Source organism: Podarcis muralis, chromosome 9 (genome assembly GCF_964188315.1).
Source record: "Podarcis muralis chromosome 9, rPodMur119.hap1.1, whole genome shotgun sequence".
In the NCBI taxonomy this organism is placed as follows: domain Eukaryota; kingdom Metazoa; phylum Chordata; class Lepidosauria; order Squamata; family Lacertidae; genus Podarcis; species Podarcis muralis.
The window spans coordinates 67989801-68004411 of record NC_135663.1 but is presented as its reverse complement, the minus strand read 5'-3'; positions in this window follow the sequence as shown (position 1 = coordinate 68004411).

The following is a 14611-nucleotide window of genomic DNA, read 5'->3' as shown; positions in this document are numbered from 1 at the left end:
TTAAAAACAGTTTGTAAAAACTTACAATTACCAAAAAAAGAAGTCTTTAACTTGTTGGGATCAAGCTAAAAATTACAGAAATGAAAAAGAGACAACAATGAAATATGTTCTTCAGTCAAATCAGTCTACTGCAACATCATGTAACATGGACATAAGATGAGCACATATATTTCTTTCCCACCGTGGCCAAAGAGCTAAGTAGCCATTGAGTTTCTTAAAAAATATTTTTTAAATAAAGGAGAGCAACCCTCCCCACAAAAGTATATTTTTAATCATGCACCGTGTATTTATCCGTAGTCAAATCAGATGCATAATGGACGCCTACACTTTAATTCTGTTAGATTTGTGGTTCTAGGAATGGAAACACGAAACAAAACGAAAAAGAATCTTCGTTTCCAATTAAAGCAACACAACACTGCAGTAGCATTTCGCAAAGCAGAATGGCAAAACTTCACACAAAAAAATATAATAATCTCCAAATGCTACCTTTTCTGGGGCATTGAGATTTATGCACTTTAATTGTTGGTATATTTTCTTGATAACGTGAGACTAGTCCTATGTCACAAGGGAAATGGTATCTTGCTGGCGACCCGCCCCCCCATCCTCATTTACAATGATTATGTTATCAGCCTAGCCAGGCAAAAGGGTGGAGCAACTATAATTTCAAAGCAGGATTAGGTTGAAATAACGAGGTCACCAAGTGTGGTTGCCAAGGCAACGTCACATCTAAGAATATGGGATGCTTCTTGGAGAGGATGCAAGACTGGAGTCTCACAAAAGAAATCCCCATCTTTCTTCGATTAAAAATGCTTCGTTGCTTTTAAATACATTCTGTTTTTTACATTCCTATCTGGCTCAACAAATAATAAAAATAATAATAGTAATAATATAAAAAAGTACAAATTAAGCGGCATAGCCTACACTGATAACGTGTTATTTTCCTGATGCAGCCATACGAAGGCCCTGTTAGGCTGTCCTCCATCTAAACCACTGAGCCTCTTGGGCTTGCTGATCGCAAGGTTTGAATCCCCACAACAGGGTGAGCTCCCGTTGCTCTGTCCCAGCTCCTGCCAACCTGGCAGTTTGAAAGCACACCAGCGCAAGTAGATAAATAGGTACCACTGCGGCGGGAAGGTAAACGGCGTTTCCGTGGGCTCTGACACTCATCACAGTGTCCTGTTGCACCAGAAGCGGTTTAGTCCTGCTGGCCACATGACCCGGAAAAGCTGTATGTGGACAAAATGCTGGTTCCTTCAGCCACACCCCATAATTGAATTCGTCCAGGGGTCCTTTACTTTTACCTTTACGATCTGAATAGATGTATATACGTATTGCAAACAATTAAAAGTATTAGTGGGATTGGAATAACACTTGTAGTCTAAGGCTGAATTTTGGTTATAATGGAGATTTAATAGATTTGGACTCATAGACAAGATGCAGAAGGAAAAGGCTAATCTAAGGACCCACAAAGGCGAAGAGGGAAGTCTAGGAGATTCTTTGGAATTCTCATTCTATGTTGGTTGTTTGATAATTGTTTGTAAATTTCAAAATCTGAAAAAACTAAATAATTAAAAAATATATGTATATACTTACAAGGATTGTTAAGAGTTATCCTGTCTAGTGCACAGAATCATTCATTTTAGCCTTGACTTACAATCAATCCTTGTTGTGCCTTGACTTTTCAAAAAACGACTGAAATGCAAATTTCTCATTCGCTCTTAACCACCTACTACTTTTATTTAGGCTTCTTCCTTTTGCTTTAATTTCTCAAAAGCACCAAAGTGCTTTTGTGGAGCAAGGGCAGGCAGGTGCCCCCCCCCCCTCAGACCTGATGGGATGGGATGTCAAGCTACAGATACCGATATAAGTCAAATCTTGTGGCTGACGAACACCCCTATGCAATAGTCTGAAATCAGGTTCTGGGGAAGGGGGAAAAAACACCACTTAATATATCCTTCCATCATGAGAATTGTCCATTTATTTAATTCTGCTCTCTGTTTCCTGTTCTTTAAGCAGTTATTGATCCACAAAAAAAACCCCTTGTCCGCTTATCCTTTGACTGCTACATCTACCCAGGACCATAGCTGTCAACTTACAGATTTGAAAATAAGGGACCAGCAGCCTTGAAAATAAGGGACCAGCAGCCAAAATAAGGGACCTGCAGCCTCACCTGTTCCAGGCACTCCAGTCTTCCTGTCCTCCTGCAGTCTGGTCAAACTCATGCTGGTAGCTTCGAGAACACTGTCCAACCACCTTTTAACCAGAGGTTCAACTGAATAGAATCTGAATCACATGCACCACAAGGCCTATGCAGCCTCAACTTAAGATGGCTCCCCGGCCTGGCTTTGCACTGCAAAGTTTGCAGCAGCACGTGCAACAAAATGGCGTCCAGCATTCAAAAACCTCCTCAGCTGGCATTAACTAGCCACACACAAGGCATGCAATCTCCACCCCCCCCACTCGTTCTTAGACTTCTTATTGGGTGAGCAACACAGCCAAGCAACACAGATGGAGCCTCCCTCCTCCCTGGCCGGCAGGGAGGGAGGGAGAGGAGCTGCTTCCTTTGAAATTTAAGGGACATCATTTAAGGGACATCATTTAAGGGACATTTAAGGGACATCCATCAAAAAGGGACAGCAGCGGGACATGGCACTGGAATAAGGGACTGTCCCTTCAAATAAGGGACACTTGACAGCTATGCCCAGGACCCTTTGCCAAGGAACTCTGTGTTAAATCCCTAGCGGCCATTCCTACATGGCTGGTGAGCTGGGCTTAGTGTAGTCTTAAGTCAGGCAGGCCTGTCTCAGTGGTTGCCTGCGGAGAACTTTCAATATTTCTCAGTTGACAGCCTTCTCCACCCCACTTTCTGCCCTGCCCCATGACACACACCATTTATGAATGAGATGTACCTGTTTCTCATAGCCATAGCTGTTAACATTTCCCTTTTTCAAAGGGAAATTCCCTTACTCCAAATAGGATTCATCGCGAGAAAAGGGAATAGTTGACAGCTATGCTCATAGCTGATGCGTTCTTTCAGAAGCTTAACCTCAAAATCAAGTCAGTTAGCAGAACAGTTTTTGTAAGACCCTCTCATTTTCTACACTACAATAAGATTTTGCAGTTGACGTGTCATACTTTTGAATGCTTTCATTGCGTAGAAAAATCACTTGTGTGTAGAAAACTAGCAACCAAGGGAGGAAATTAGCAATCCAGGCTTAACCTTACTCTCTGCTGGTTTATTGCTTATAAGGAAAGCATTTAAAAAAATCATCATCATCAAACCTTTTATTGGCATCACATACCAACATCCAAAACAATAAAATATGAACTAACATTTAAAAATAACAAAAAAAGAGAACTATCTTCATACCTGTTCTTCTTCTTCTTCTTTCTTCTTCTTCTTTGGTGATCCCTCGTAGCCGAGTAAGATTGTCTTCCATAAACACAGTTTTAACAATGAGTCTGTAAGTGACTGTGGAGGCCAATTCTGGATCCACACGTCCTTCCTCAGTGGGGACATTGGTTTCTGAGCGGGAGTTGATCACGGTGTGGATTTGCCAAGCGTGCCTTCCTCTTAGCACGTGTCTCCCTTGCGTCCTGAGTTCGAGTGTCTTCAAAGCCCATGACACCTTTGGTAAAGGCTGTTCTCCAATTGGAGTGCTTACAGGCAAGTGTTTCCCAATTGTTGATGTTTATACTACATTTTTTTAGATGTGCCTTGAGACAGTCTTTAAACCTCTTTTGTTGACCACCAGCATTACGCTTTCCATTTTTAAGTTTGAAATAGAGTAGTTGCTTTGGAAGACGATTATTAGGCATCTGCACAACATGACTAGTCCAACGAAGTTGATGTTGAAGAATCATTGCTTCAACACTGGTGATCTTTGCTTCTTCCAGTACACTTGTATTAGTTCACCTGTCTTCCCAAGTGATGTGTAAATTTTTTCAGAGACGCTGGAGATGGCGTTTATAAGTGGTCCGTGTTTCAGAAGCATACAGTAAGGTTGGTAGTACAATAGCTTTGTAAACAAGCATTTTGGTTTCCCTGTGAATGCCTCGGCCCTCAAACACTTTGCACTTCAATTGGGAGAAAGCCACACTCACAGAACTTAGGCAATGCTGAATTTCGGCATCAATGTCTGCCCTTGTGGAAATATACCTTCCCAGGTAGGAGAAGTGATCGACACTTTCCAGCGTTACACCATTGAGTTGGATTTGTCCAGTCCAGAGTTCTTCCACTGTATTTTTCATAACATGTTGACTGTCTCTGAGATACGGCATCACATCTGGCAGTTGCTGGACTTCAGCAGCTTGTTCAACAAACTTTTTGTTAACAGGTGATCTCTTTGATCTGATCTGCTCATTGGTGTGCCATCTCCAACAAACACATTTGTTGTTTCCCTAAAATACCTATTTGGGAAAGGAAGTGGCCATTGTCATAACTAACTCAGCAAGGCTTCCATGCCACTCTTGAAAAGAACCTCTGAAATTTTGTCAAGTTCATTTCAAAATAAGCAGTACGCTTATTCTTTAACTTTGTTTTTTTTACAGAAACACAGGCAAATAATACTGATTTCTCAGGCTGAGAAGAATACTTACTTCTCCTCCCCGCCACTTTTTAAAGCAGAAATTTATGGAAAAGCTATTATGAATCTCTGGAGTCCTGTAAGGCTTTATTAGGAAAAGGACTGTTTTATAACACTGCAGATTTCCTATGAAATCTTTCTCCTTGCAAATGATTTAGCCTTGATTTAGTTTATGCCCATGTAACATTATGTGTCATGGATTCGCCTCAGCATCTCTTAGCAAGGCATGTTTCATATTGTGCAGCTGGAACATTTGAACTGGCTCTGGAAACCTGGGGTCAACCTCTGTATTCCCTTTCCTTTTAAGTGACGAATCCTCCGTCAATGTGATGAAATGATGAGGGAGATCTTGAAGATTGTTCCTTCTCCATTGTCTAAAACTTAGGGCTTCTTTGGAAAGAAATTCCACCCGTGACAACATACAGATCATCTGTCTAAATGTGTGCTGCATTAGTACCTTGGGTATAATAAAAGGTTTCAATGAAAATGAAATGTACATTTCAAGTGGGCAGATTGCCATCGAAGCAGATGGGCATGTTTGGAAGGCAACTGGCTGGCTTGCTCCTCAGGTGTGGAATTCAGCCTAGCATTTTAAACATCATGAAACACAAATGGGTAGATAACATTGTGACATAGAGAAGCATAGCTGTCAACTTACAGATTTGAAAATACGGGACCAGCAGCCTCGAAAATAAGGGATCAGCAGCCAAAATAAGGGATTTTCCAGGCACAGGTATATTCAACTTCTGAGCCCCTCCGAGCCAAAGGCAGAAAGCCCAGCCAGCAGCCAAACAAAGCCTCATCAATAAGGGACAGCAGCGGGACATGGCGCTGTGATAAGGGACTGTCCCGCCAAATAAGGGATGCTTGACAGCTATGTAGAGAAGCTGTCTTGATGTACTCAACCACAGAACCATATAGGTGTCTGAGATGGAATTGATTAGGAGAACATGGCTGTAAATAAGGAAATACTGTTTCTTTCCAGGAATTTACCATTACAGCTTTCTCCATCTTGACCCCATTTGCTTCTCTCTCTCTCCCTCTCTCTCCCCCCTCTCTCTCGATTTTGCATTTTATTTATTTGTTAACATTCTTATATTACATCAGTAAACCTTGTCATATTACATTACAGGACTTACTATAATATAATTTCCAACATGTATACAAAAATTATATACGAATTTTATATACCTAGAAAGAAAATGAAACAACAACAAAAAAGAACAAAGAGAAAAAACAAAAACAACCCCCCCAAATCATATACATACCAACACACTAGACTTCCTGTCTATCCCGTTGTATATTCCTTTTTTACAAATGAATGTACTCTTATTATTGTATATTTCTTTACATGTTATCAAATACATTCCTATATCAATATGTGCTCTTAGTCTTATTTCTCAACTCATTCTCACTCCAACGTCAATCAAATGGTAGCACAGATAGCAAACCTTTACTGTATTTTTGAACATATGTTTTATATCTCTCCCTACCCCATTTGCTTCTCAGCCAGGGCTTGTCCCCACCAGAACAAAAATTTTCCATCCCAGTATTTCCCCAGATCTTTCCCTCTTTAAAAGTTGTTGTTTTTAAAATTAAAATAAAATAAATCCTGGTTGCTCCAGACTTTTCTAGGATTGAAAAAACCTGCATTTAAATGGTGGAACAACACTGGGATGGGGAGAATTTCATGCAGCTGCCTCTACATTAACATGAAGCCAGACCACTGTAAATCAACACTATGCCCCAAGAGTAGCATTTCAGTTAGTCCAATCGTCTTAAGCTGCATTCTTGGCTTGAGGTTTGGTCCTCAGAATGGCACGTCTGGTTGCTGCAAGAGCTGTTCAGAAAGCTCTGCTGCAGAAAATTCTTAGATGTTGAACATTTTTCAAGTATGTTGTTGTTGTTTAGTTGTGTCCGACTCTTCGAGACCCCATGGACCAGAGCACGCCAGGCACTCCTGTCTTCCACTGCCTCCCGCAGTTTGGTCAAACTCATGTTGGTAGCTTCAAGAACACTGTCCAACCATCTCGTCCTCTGTCGTCCCCTTCTCCTTGTACCCTCCATCTTTCCCAACATCAGGGTCTTTTCCAAGGAATCTTCTCTTCTCATGAGGTCCAGCTCTCACTTCCATCCATCACTACTGGGAAAACCAGAGCTTTAACTATACGGACCTTTGTTGGCAAGGTGATGTCTCTGCTTTTTAAGATGCTTTTTCAAGTATACAGTTTTTTAATATATATTTTATAGATTCCCTTGATAAAGAAATGTGTTGGGAACCTTGGGCTGATGTCCTTTCTTGCATCTGGATCTTTTTCTGCGGTTGTCTTCTCTTGTTTGCATTGCAGCAGCAGCAGAAAATCTTCCCTTTGGCCTATTTGTATTCACTTGACTGTCTATTTGTGTTCAATATGTGCTCTTTCCTGACATTCTGGTGTCAGGTTAAACCTGTTTGTCCAGGGGTCTCCTCACTCTCTGATCGCTGTCTTTGGTCCCCCCCCCCTCGTTGTAAGGTTTGGTTAGTCTCTTCAGTTAATTTTAGGTATGTTTTATCTGCTCTGTTTCTTAGCTTGCTTTTAATTGAATCAATTTGTATTGCGCCCTGAGATTCTAAGATGAAATGTGAGATAATAGTAAAAAAATGATTTGAGGCCAGAATACGTTTTTTTTTAAATAGTATGAGAAAATATTTTAAGCTGCTGGTCTTTATATTGCTCTGTATGGATTTCTGCTCATTCCATAGCAACTCTCTTTGTTCTGGTTATAACCTGCCTTGGGTCTATCTCAAGCTGGAAAAAGTGGGATAGGCATTGAAAAAAATATCCAGTCCAAATAACTTTATTATGCTATCCATTGGCCAGGACAAATCTGAATAAAATAAATAAATACAAGCAAAAGGGATGCCGAGCCACAAATAATAGTCTCTATTGAGATCTCTGCATCTTCCTTAAAGTTCAATGCTATATTGTCCAGGGTCGTCTTTCTGATCTTTTTGGCCACCAAAGCAAAAAACAGCAACTTTATGAGTCACTGAAGTGTTTATATCACTGAGAAGCCATAGGACTTTCTTTGCCAGGGAGAGACATCTTTCCTATATGGATGGTAAAGTGAGAAACCGCCGCCTGGGTCCAATGTATAGTGGGCAATATAGCAAATACTACAAGATGCCTTCCATTTGCGGTTGCCCACATATACAGAGTGTGTCTTTGTATGGTATCCTGTTATATGGTCCATCTAGGAAGGTGGAGGGCATAGCTTGAAAAAGCAGCTCAGTAAAAGCAAATCTAAGTGAGGCTGGCTGGCGATTTGACAGGTAACTGGCTCTAAAATGGACCATTTTATAAGGGAGAACCAGGGAGAGCATTTAGAGGATTTGATCGCTTGAATGTTTATTCAAAACTTGCCAAAGAGTCCAGTTCATTTTGTTGCTTCTTCAAATATTTTGTAAAAGGTTCCCATTCATCTTTGAATTCTCAGTTATCCTTGTCATGTAGTTTGTGTGCCAATTTTGCCAATTCCGCATAGTCCATCAGTTTTTCTTGCCACAGTTCTTTTGTCGGGATTTCCTCGTTCTTCCATCCTTGTGCTATTAAGACTCTTGCCGCCGTTGTCGCATACATTAAAATATTTTTAAATTTCTTTGGCAGGCCTGACACCAATCCCTTAATTGGTGTTTGTGGACATAATGGTCAGGGACCCCTGACCATTAGGTCCAGTTGTGACCGACTCTGGGGTTGCGGTGCTCATCTCGCTTGACTGGCTGAGGGAGCTGGCGTACAGCTTTCGGGTCATGTGGCCAGCATGACTAAGCCGCTTCTGGCAAACCAGAGCAGCGCACGGAAACGCCGTTTACCTTCCCACCAGAGTGGTACCTATTTATCTACTTGCACTTTGACGTGCTTTGGAACTGCTAGGTTGGCAGGAGCAGGGACCGAGCGACGGGAGCTCACCCTGTTGCGGGGATTCGAACTGCTAACCTTCTGATCGGCAAGTCCTAGGCTCTGTAGTTTAACCCACAGTGCCACCCATGTCCAATCTCCTTTAGCTTGTGGAAATAATAAGAGTTCAAGTAATGCTGGATGTTATTTCCACCATCGACTGTTTTCCAATTCTGCATAGCACAGGGCTGGCAAGCACTCGCATGGCCTGGAGGACAGTCTTTTCAGGTAATTAAATATGGTACAGTCAGCTCATGCAGTTCACGCTGGTCATCCGTGAGGAAAAGAGCGGCTGAAAAAATAATAATGAAGGTAACTCCTCACTCTGACATGATTTCCGTTTTAAAGGGTGGTGGCCTCAGAAGTTGCTTTCTAGCTGCAAAACGTTACATTTGAGAATGCAGTCCCATGTATATCTACCCACTGAATTCAACGGGCGGGACTTTTTCCCCCAGGGGAGGGTGCATAGGATGGCAGGCTCAATGTGTTAAACAGAGGCTTCTGGAAAACACATTCTCTCAGCTGGAACAGAGACACTTGAAAACACTGGGCTGCCTTCTCCGTGGATCGCTGCCAGTTTTCTCTGGCATCAATCCCGGCACATGTCCCAGGGGGTGGGACGTTTGCCAGAGGAAGAGGCTGCGGATTTGCTGAAGGATCTCTCTGTTGAAGGGAAATCTCAAGGGGCATCAGAAGGCTCAGGAAGCCAGGCAGGGGAAAGGGAAGGTATGCCAGCTCAGCCAATGCTTTCAGAAGAGCCTTTGCACAGCAGATGCCGCAGTCTGACTCCCTGGTTCCCCTTCAGACAGCCTTAAAGGAGGGGGTGACCCACAAGCTTGATTTCAGGGCACTAATGGAGTGGAATGTGATTCACATATTCATTCTGGAAAAAATCAAAATCAATAGCAACTCTGAGCTGTTTGCACTTGACGGAACCAAGAAGAGCTTCAAGATCTCTTGAATGACAGTACGGCACTGAAAACACACACACACACACACACAATGCATGTTCTTAAAACATATGTGAACCATAGGGAACTCAGTCATTCAATTTTTTTATTTAAAGCATTTTAACTTCTGCTGAGAAGGCTCCGTCAGTACTTAACCTGCACAATAGAATCAACCGATTAGAAGGAAAGGGAAAACAACAACAAAAACACAGAATCATAGAATTGTAGAGTTGGAAGAGACCCTGAGGGTCATCTGGTCCAACTCCCTGCCATGGAGGGAATCTCAGCTAAAGCATCTATCACCAGGCATAGGCAAACTTGGTCCTCCAGATGTTTTGGGACTACAACTCCCATCCTCCCTAGCTAACAGGACCAGTGGTCAGGGATGATGGGAGTTGTAGTCCCAAAGCATCTGGAGGGCCGAGTTTGAAGATGCCTGATCTATGACAGATGGCCACCCAACCTCTGCTTAAAAACCTCCAAGGATGGAGAGTTCACAGCCTCCCCAGGGAGTTGGTTCCACTGTCGAACAGCTCTTACTGTTAGAAGTTCTTCCTGATGTCTAGTCAGAATCTCCTTTCTTGTAACTTGAAGGCATTGGTTTGAATCCCACCCTCCAGAGCAGGAGAAAACAAGCTTGCTCCATCTTCCATGTGACAGCCCTTGAGATATTGGAAGATGGCGATCGTATCTCTTCTCAGTCTCCCCTTTACCAGGCTAAACTTACCCAGCTGCTTTAAGCATTCCTCATAAGACTTGGTTTCCAGAACCTTGATCATCTTGGATGCCCTCCTCTGTACAAATTCCAGTTTACAGTGGTACCTCGCAAGACGAATGCCTCGCAAGACAAAAAACTCTTTAGACGAAAGGGTTTTTTGTTTTTTGAGCTGCTTCGCAAGACGATTTTCCCTATGGGCTTGCTTTGCAAGACGGAAACGTCTTGCAAGTTTGTTTCCTTTTTCTTAACACCGTTAATACAGTTGTGACTTGACTTTGAGGAGCAACTCATAGAACGCGGTGTGGTAGCCTTTTTTGAGGTTTTTGAAGCTTTTCCAAAACTTTCCCGACACCGTGCTTCGCAAGACGAAAAAAATCGCAAGACGACAAAACTCGCGGAACGAATTAATTTCGTCTTGCGAGGCACCACTGTATCAATATCCTTATTAAATTCTTGCACCCAGAGCTGAACACAGCACTCCAGGTGTGGTCTGACCAAGGCAGAATAGACCAAGGTACTTTTATTTCCATTGCCCTGGACACTAGACTTCTGTTGATGCAGCTTAGAACAGCATTAGCTCCCCCCCCCCTTGCTGCTATTGACTCATGATAAGCTTCTGGTCTACTAAGAACCCTAGCTCCTTTTCACATGTACTGCTTGCAAGCCCTGTGTCCTCCAGCTAGTATTTCCTGCCTTACATTTGTCCTGATTGAAATTCATTTTGTTAGTTTGGGCCCAGTTTTCCAATCTGTTATAAGTTTCCCGCCTACGGGTATGAAAGGGAAAGACCCAAGTTGCTCCTCATAGACTACTCTGGTGTAATTTGTATGGTGGGAGCACGCCCATCTTACCCATAGAGGCTAGTGGCGCGAGACGCCAGGGCGGCATGTTCTGAAGGGCACCAGGCGAGAGTCCGGGGAACACCGAACGAGCGCACTGAGTGAGCGAGGGTGCATGCGCCGCTCCCGCCGAGCATCGCCTCGGTTTTCTCCCTTTTAGTCTGCAGGTGCCTAATTCTGCGGGGTGACAGAAGGCTAAAAGGGAAAAAATGGAGCCGGCACTGAGCCGGGAGGCACCGCGTCCAGCCTCCGCCTCTTCCCCATGCCTCCAGTGAGAGCCAGTACGGTGTAGTGGTTAAGAGCATGCCTCGCGCGGGGTCAGGGAAGCGCTTCCGGCTGGAGGAGACCGTTGGCTGTAAACATCCCAGTAGGCAGAGCAAGGAGGGGGGATTTTGTAGGAAAATGGGCTGCTGTTGCTTCTGTTGCTGTTGTTCTTTACGGCATTTGTGGCCCACCTTTTCCTCCAAGGGCCTCAAGTAGGACAGCCAAACGCCTCTCCCTCCCCTGTTTATCCGCACCACAACAACCCTGCGAGGTGGGCCAGTGTGGTGTAGTGGTTAAGAGCGGTAGACTCGTAATCTGAGGAACCGGGTTCGCATCTCCACTCCTCCTGCAGCTGCTGGGTGACCTTGGGCCAGTCACACTTCTCTGAAGTCTCTCAGCCCCACTCACCTCACAGAGTGTTTGTTGTGGGGGAGGAATGGAAAGGAGATTGTTAGCCGCTTGGAGGCTCCTTAGGGTAGTGATAAAGGGGGATATCAAATCCAAACTCTTCTTCTTCCAGCCGCTGCCCACCTCCTCCAGCCCTAAAGAAAGGTCAACCACTTGGGGAAAGGGGCGCCGCCGGAGGGATCTAAAAGACTGAAAGCATAAGATTTATCTGACGCCACATTAAAAATGTGAGGGCTCTAGAGCTTGTTTCAAAAGATAAGTATAAAAGGTTTGAGCCAATCCAAAAAGGGCTTCACTTGACACAAAAAATCCCACAAAAAGGGGTTGTAGCACAACCATGGTTTGGTCAAAATGGGCGATAAGCAATAAATAACATGAAATATTTGACCACCTTTACTATTACATTAGCAAACAAGTATCCCTGTGGAAGCTCATTACTGCTCCATGAGCCAAAGCATATACCTAATTTTAATTTTGCTTCTTATCTGGTTATTCAGAATCAGTGTTTTAATTTCCTCCCTTAATTGATGCACTACTAATGCCAAGAAAAATTCACACGGACCCTTTCCCCTCTCGGTAAACCAGAAACAAAGTATTGAAGTTACTAAATATGTACAGTGTCAGAGTTGCAAGTCATGTGGTTTTAATTAAGTCTTAACTAATTCTCTTTATCTTGTCATAGAAATTACAGCCATCCAAGTTGTGTCACATTAAATATGGGGAAACAGCATTTTGACTTTGCTGGCCGAGGAACACAGTCATTACGACCTGTCTTGCTAAATTAAACCAGAGAGACTGATCAACGGTGCTTTTTGCCACGTTCTTTGACAGATTACGTTAAAGGTGAAGAAAAGTGCTAATGGGCCAACACATCACTGCCACAAACAAATTCAACAGGGACTGTGGCAGACCTTCTGGAAATGTTTGCCTTTGGCACTGACGACAACAAACAAAATGGCACACGGGCTGTATAGGAATTTAAAAGTGCCAAATCTGGTAGTTAAATCACAATTATGTCCTCAGATTGTGCCCTAAGGGCCATGGGTTCAAAGCCTGCTTTCCTCCTTAGTTGGAGTACTGGTTAGATCAAGGAAAGTCAACATGTATACCTCAAACGCATAGGGTAAAAAAGGTAAAGGTACCCCTGCCCGTATGGGCCAGTCTTGACAGACTCTTGGGTTGTGCGCCCATCTCACTCAAGAGGCCGGGGGCCAGCGCTGTCCGCAGACACTTCCGGGTCACGTGGCCAGCGTGACAAGCTGCATCTGGCGAGCCAGCGCAGCACACGGAAACGCCGTTTACCTTCCCGCTAGTAAGCGGTCCCTATTTATCTACTTGCACCCGGGGGTGCTTTCGAACTGCTAGGTTGGCAGGCACTGGGACCGAGCGACAGGAGCGCACCCCACCGCGGGGATTCGAACCGCCGACCTTTCGATCGGCAAGCCCTAGGCGCTGAGGCTTTAACCCACAGCGCCACCCGCGTCCCAACGCATAGGGTAGTTTTATATAAATCAACTTTTTATACAGATTTTCTGTAATAAAGTTTTGATTTCATGCTGCTTCAGTTTCTTTTATATTGAGGTTCACATACAAAGGAAGAAAACAGGATCACGTGGTCCATTATCCTGAGAAGGCAAATAAATATTTTACCTTCCGTTTGGGATTTATGGACACAAATGCAACGAGAACCTGTGCGGAAAAGGGAGATACACATTCACTTTCCTTTGTCAAAACTAGGGATGGAAGGACCTGCCAATTTTGGTTTTCTCGTTTTTTTCAGTCTTAAATTTAGCTCTCCACATTTTGCAGTAATTTGTGATTGAGAAAAATAGCCATGAAAATTCTTCTGGATTTCAGTGCAATTTCCCCCAATAAACACAGTTTGGGCTAATATACACATTTTGTAAGGGATTTCCCCTAATGTAATGCATTTTTGTGTATTATTCTCACCCATATATGCATTTTTTGAAACATTGTTTGGAGAACTGCATTGCAAAATCAAATGAGTGTGACTTTCAAAGGTTAGCTATGGTTAGCAAATGGTTTCGGAAACTGTGAATTCATTCGATTCGACTTTAAATGCATACTCAATCAAATAAGTATACTAAGATGGCCTTTTTTTGATTTGCTTATTCTAAGCATTATATATAAACTCTTTCTTAGGGAAGGCTGAATTGGCTTACATGCAGCTCCCACAGAGACACCTATGCTCAAGGCTTGCTTTGTTGTAATGGCATACCAGTGTTGAATGTTGTCAAGCCATCATTCTGAATATTATACAATGCCAATTGTATACAGTGGGTTACTGTTTGGAGCTAAGGTGTCAGGCTGCTGTCAGCAGCTCCCAGCTGGTTGCCCAGGAAAGTATAAAGACAAGGAAAAGTTTCATACCATCCTTTTTTATTTCAATCTTTACAGAAAGAGGCTATAGAACACAGCCTCTTGGATAATGGCATTGTCCTGCGTGAATCTCCATCCCCCAGTCTCTCTCACTTCTTCATTCATCATTCTTATCATCTCCTCTTTGGGTGGGATGAGACTCTTGAGAGTCCTATGGACTGCAAGAAGATCAAACCTCTCCATTCTTAAGGAAATCAGCCCTGAGTGCTCACTGGAAGGACAGATCCTGAAGCTGAGGCTCCAATAATTTGGCCACCTCATGAGAAGAGAAGACTCCCTGGAAAAGACCCTGATGTTGGGAAAGATGGAGGGCACAAGGAGAAGGGGATGACAGAGGACAAGATGGTTGGATAGTGTTATGAGTTTGACCAAACTGCGGGAGGCAGTGGATGACAGGAGTGCCTGGTGTGCTTTGGTCCATGGGGTCACGAAGAGTTGGACATGACTAAACAACAACAACAACATGGGTGCTTCTACGTGCCCTCTGTCTTTGAGCTCTTTGCTCTCC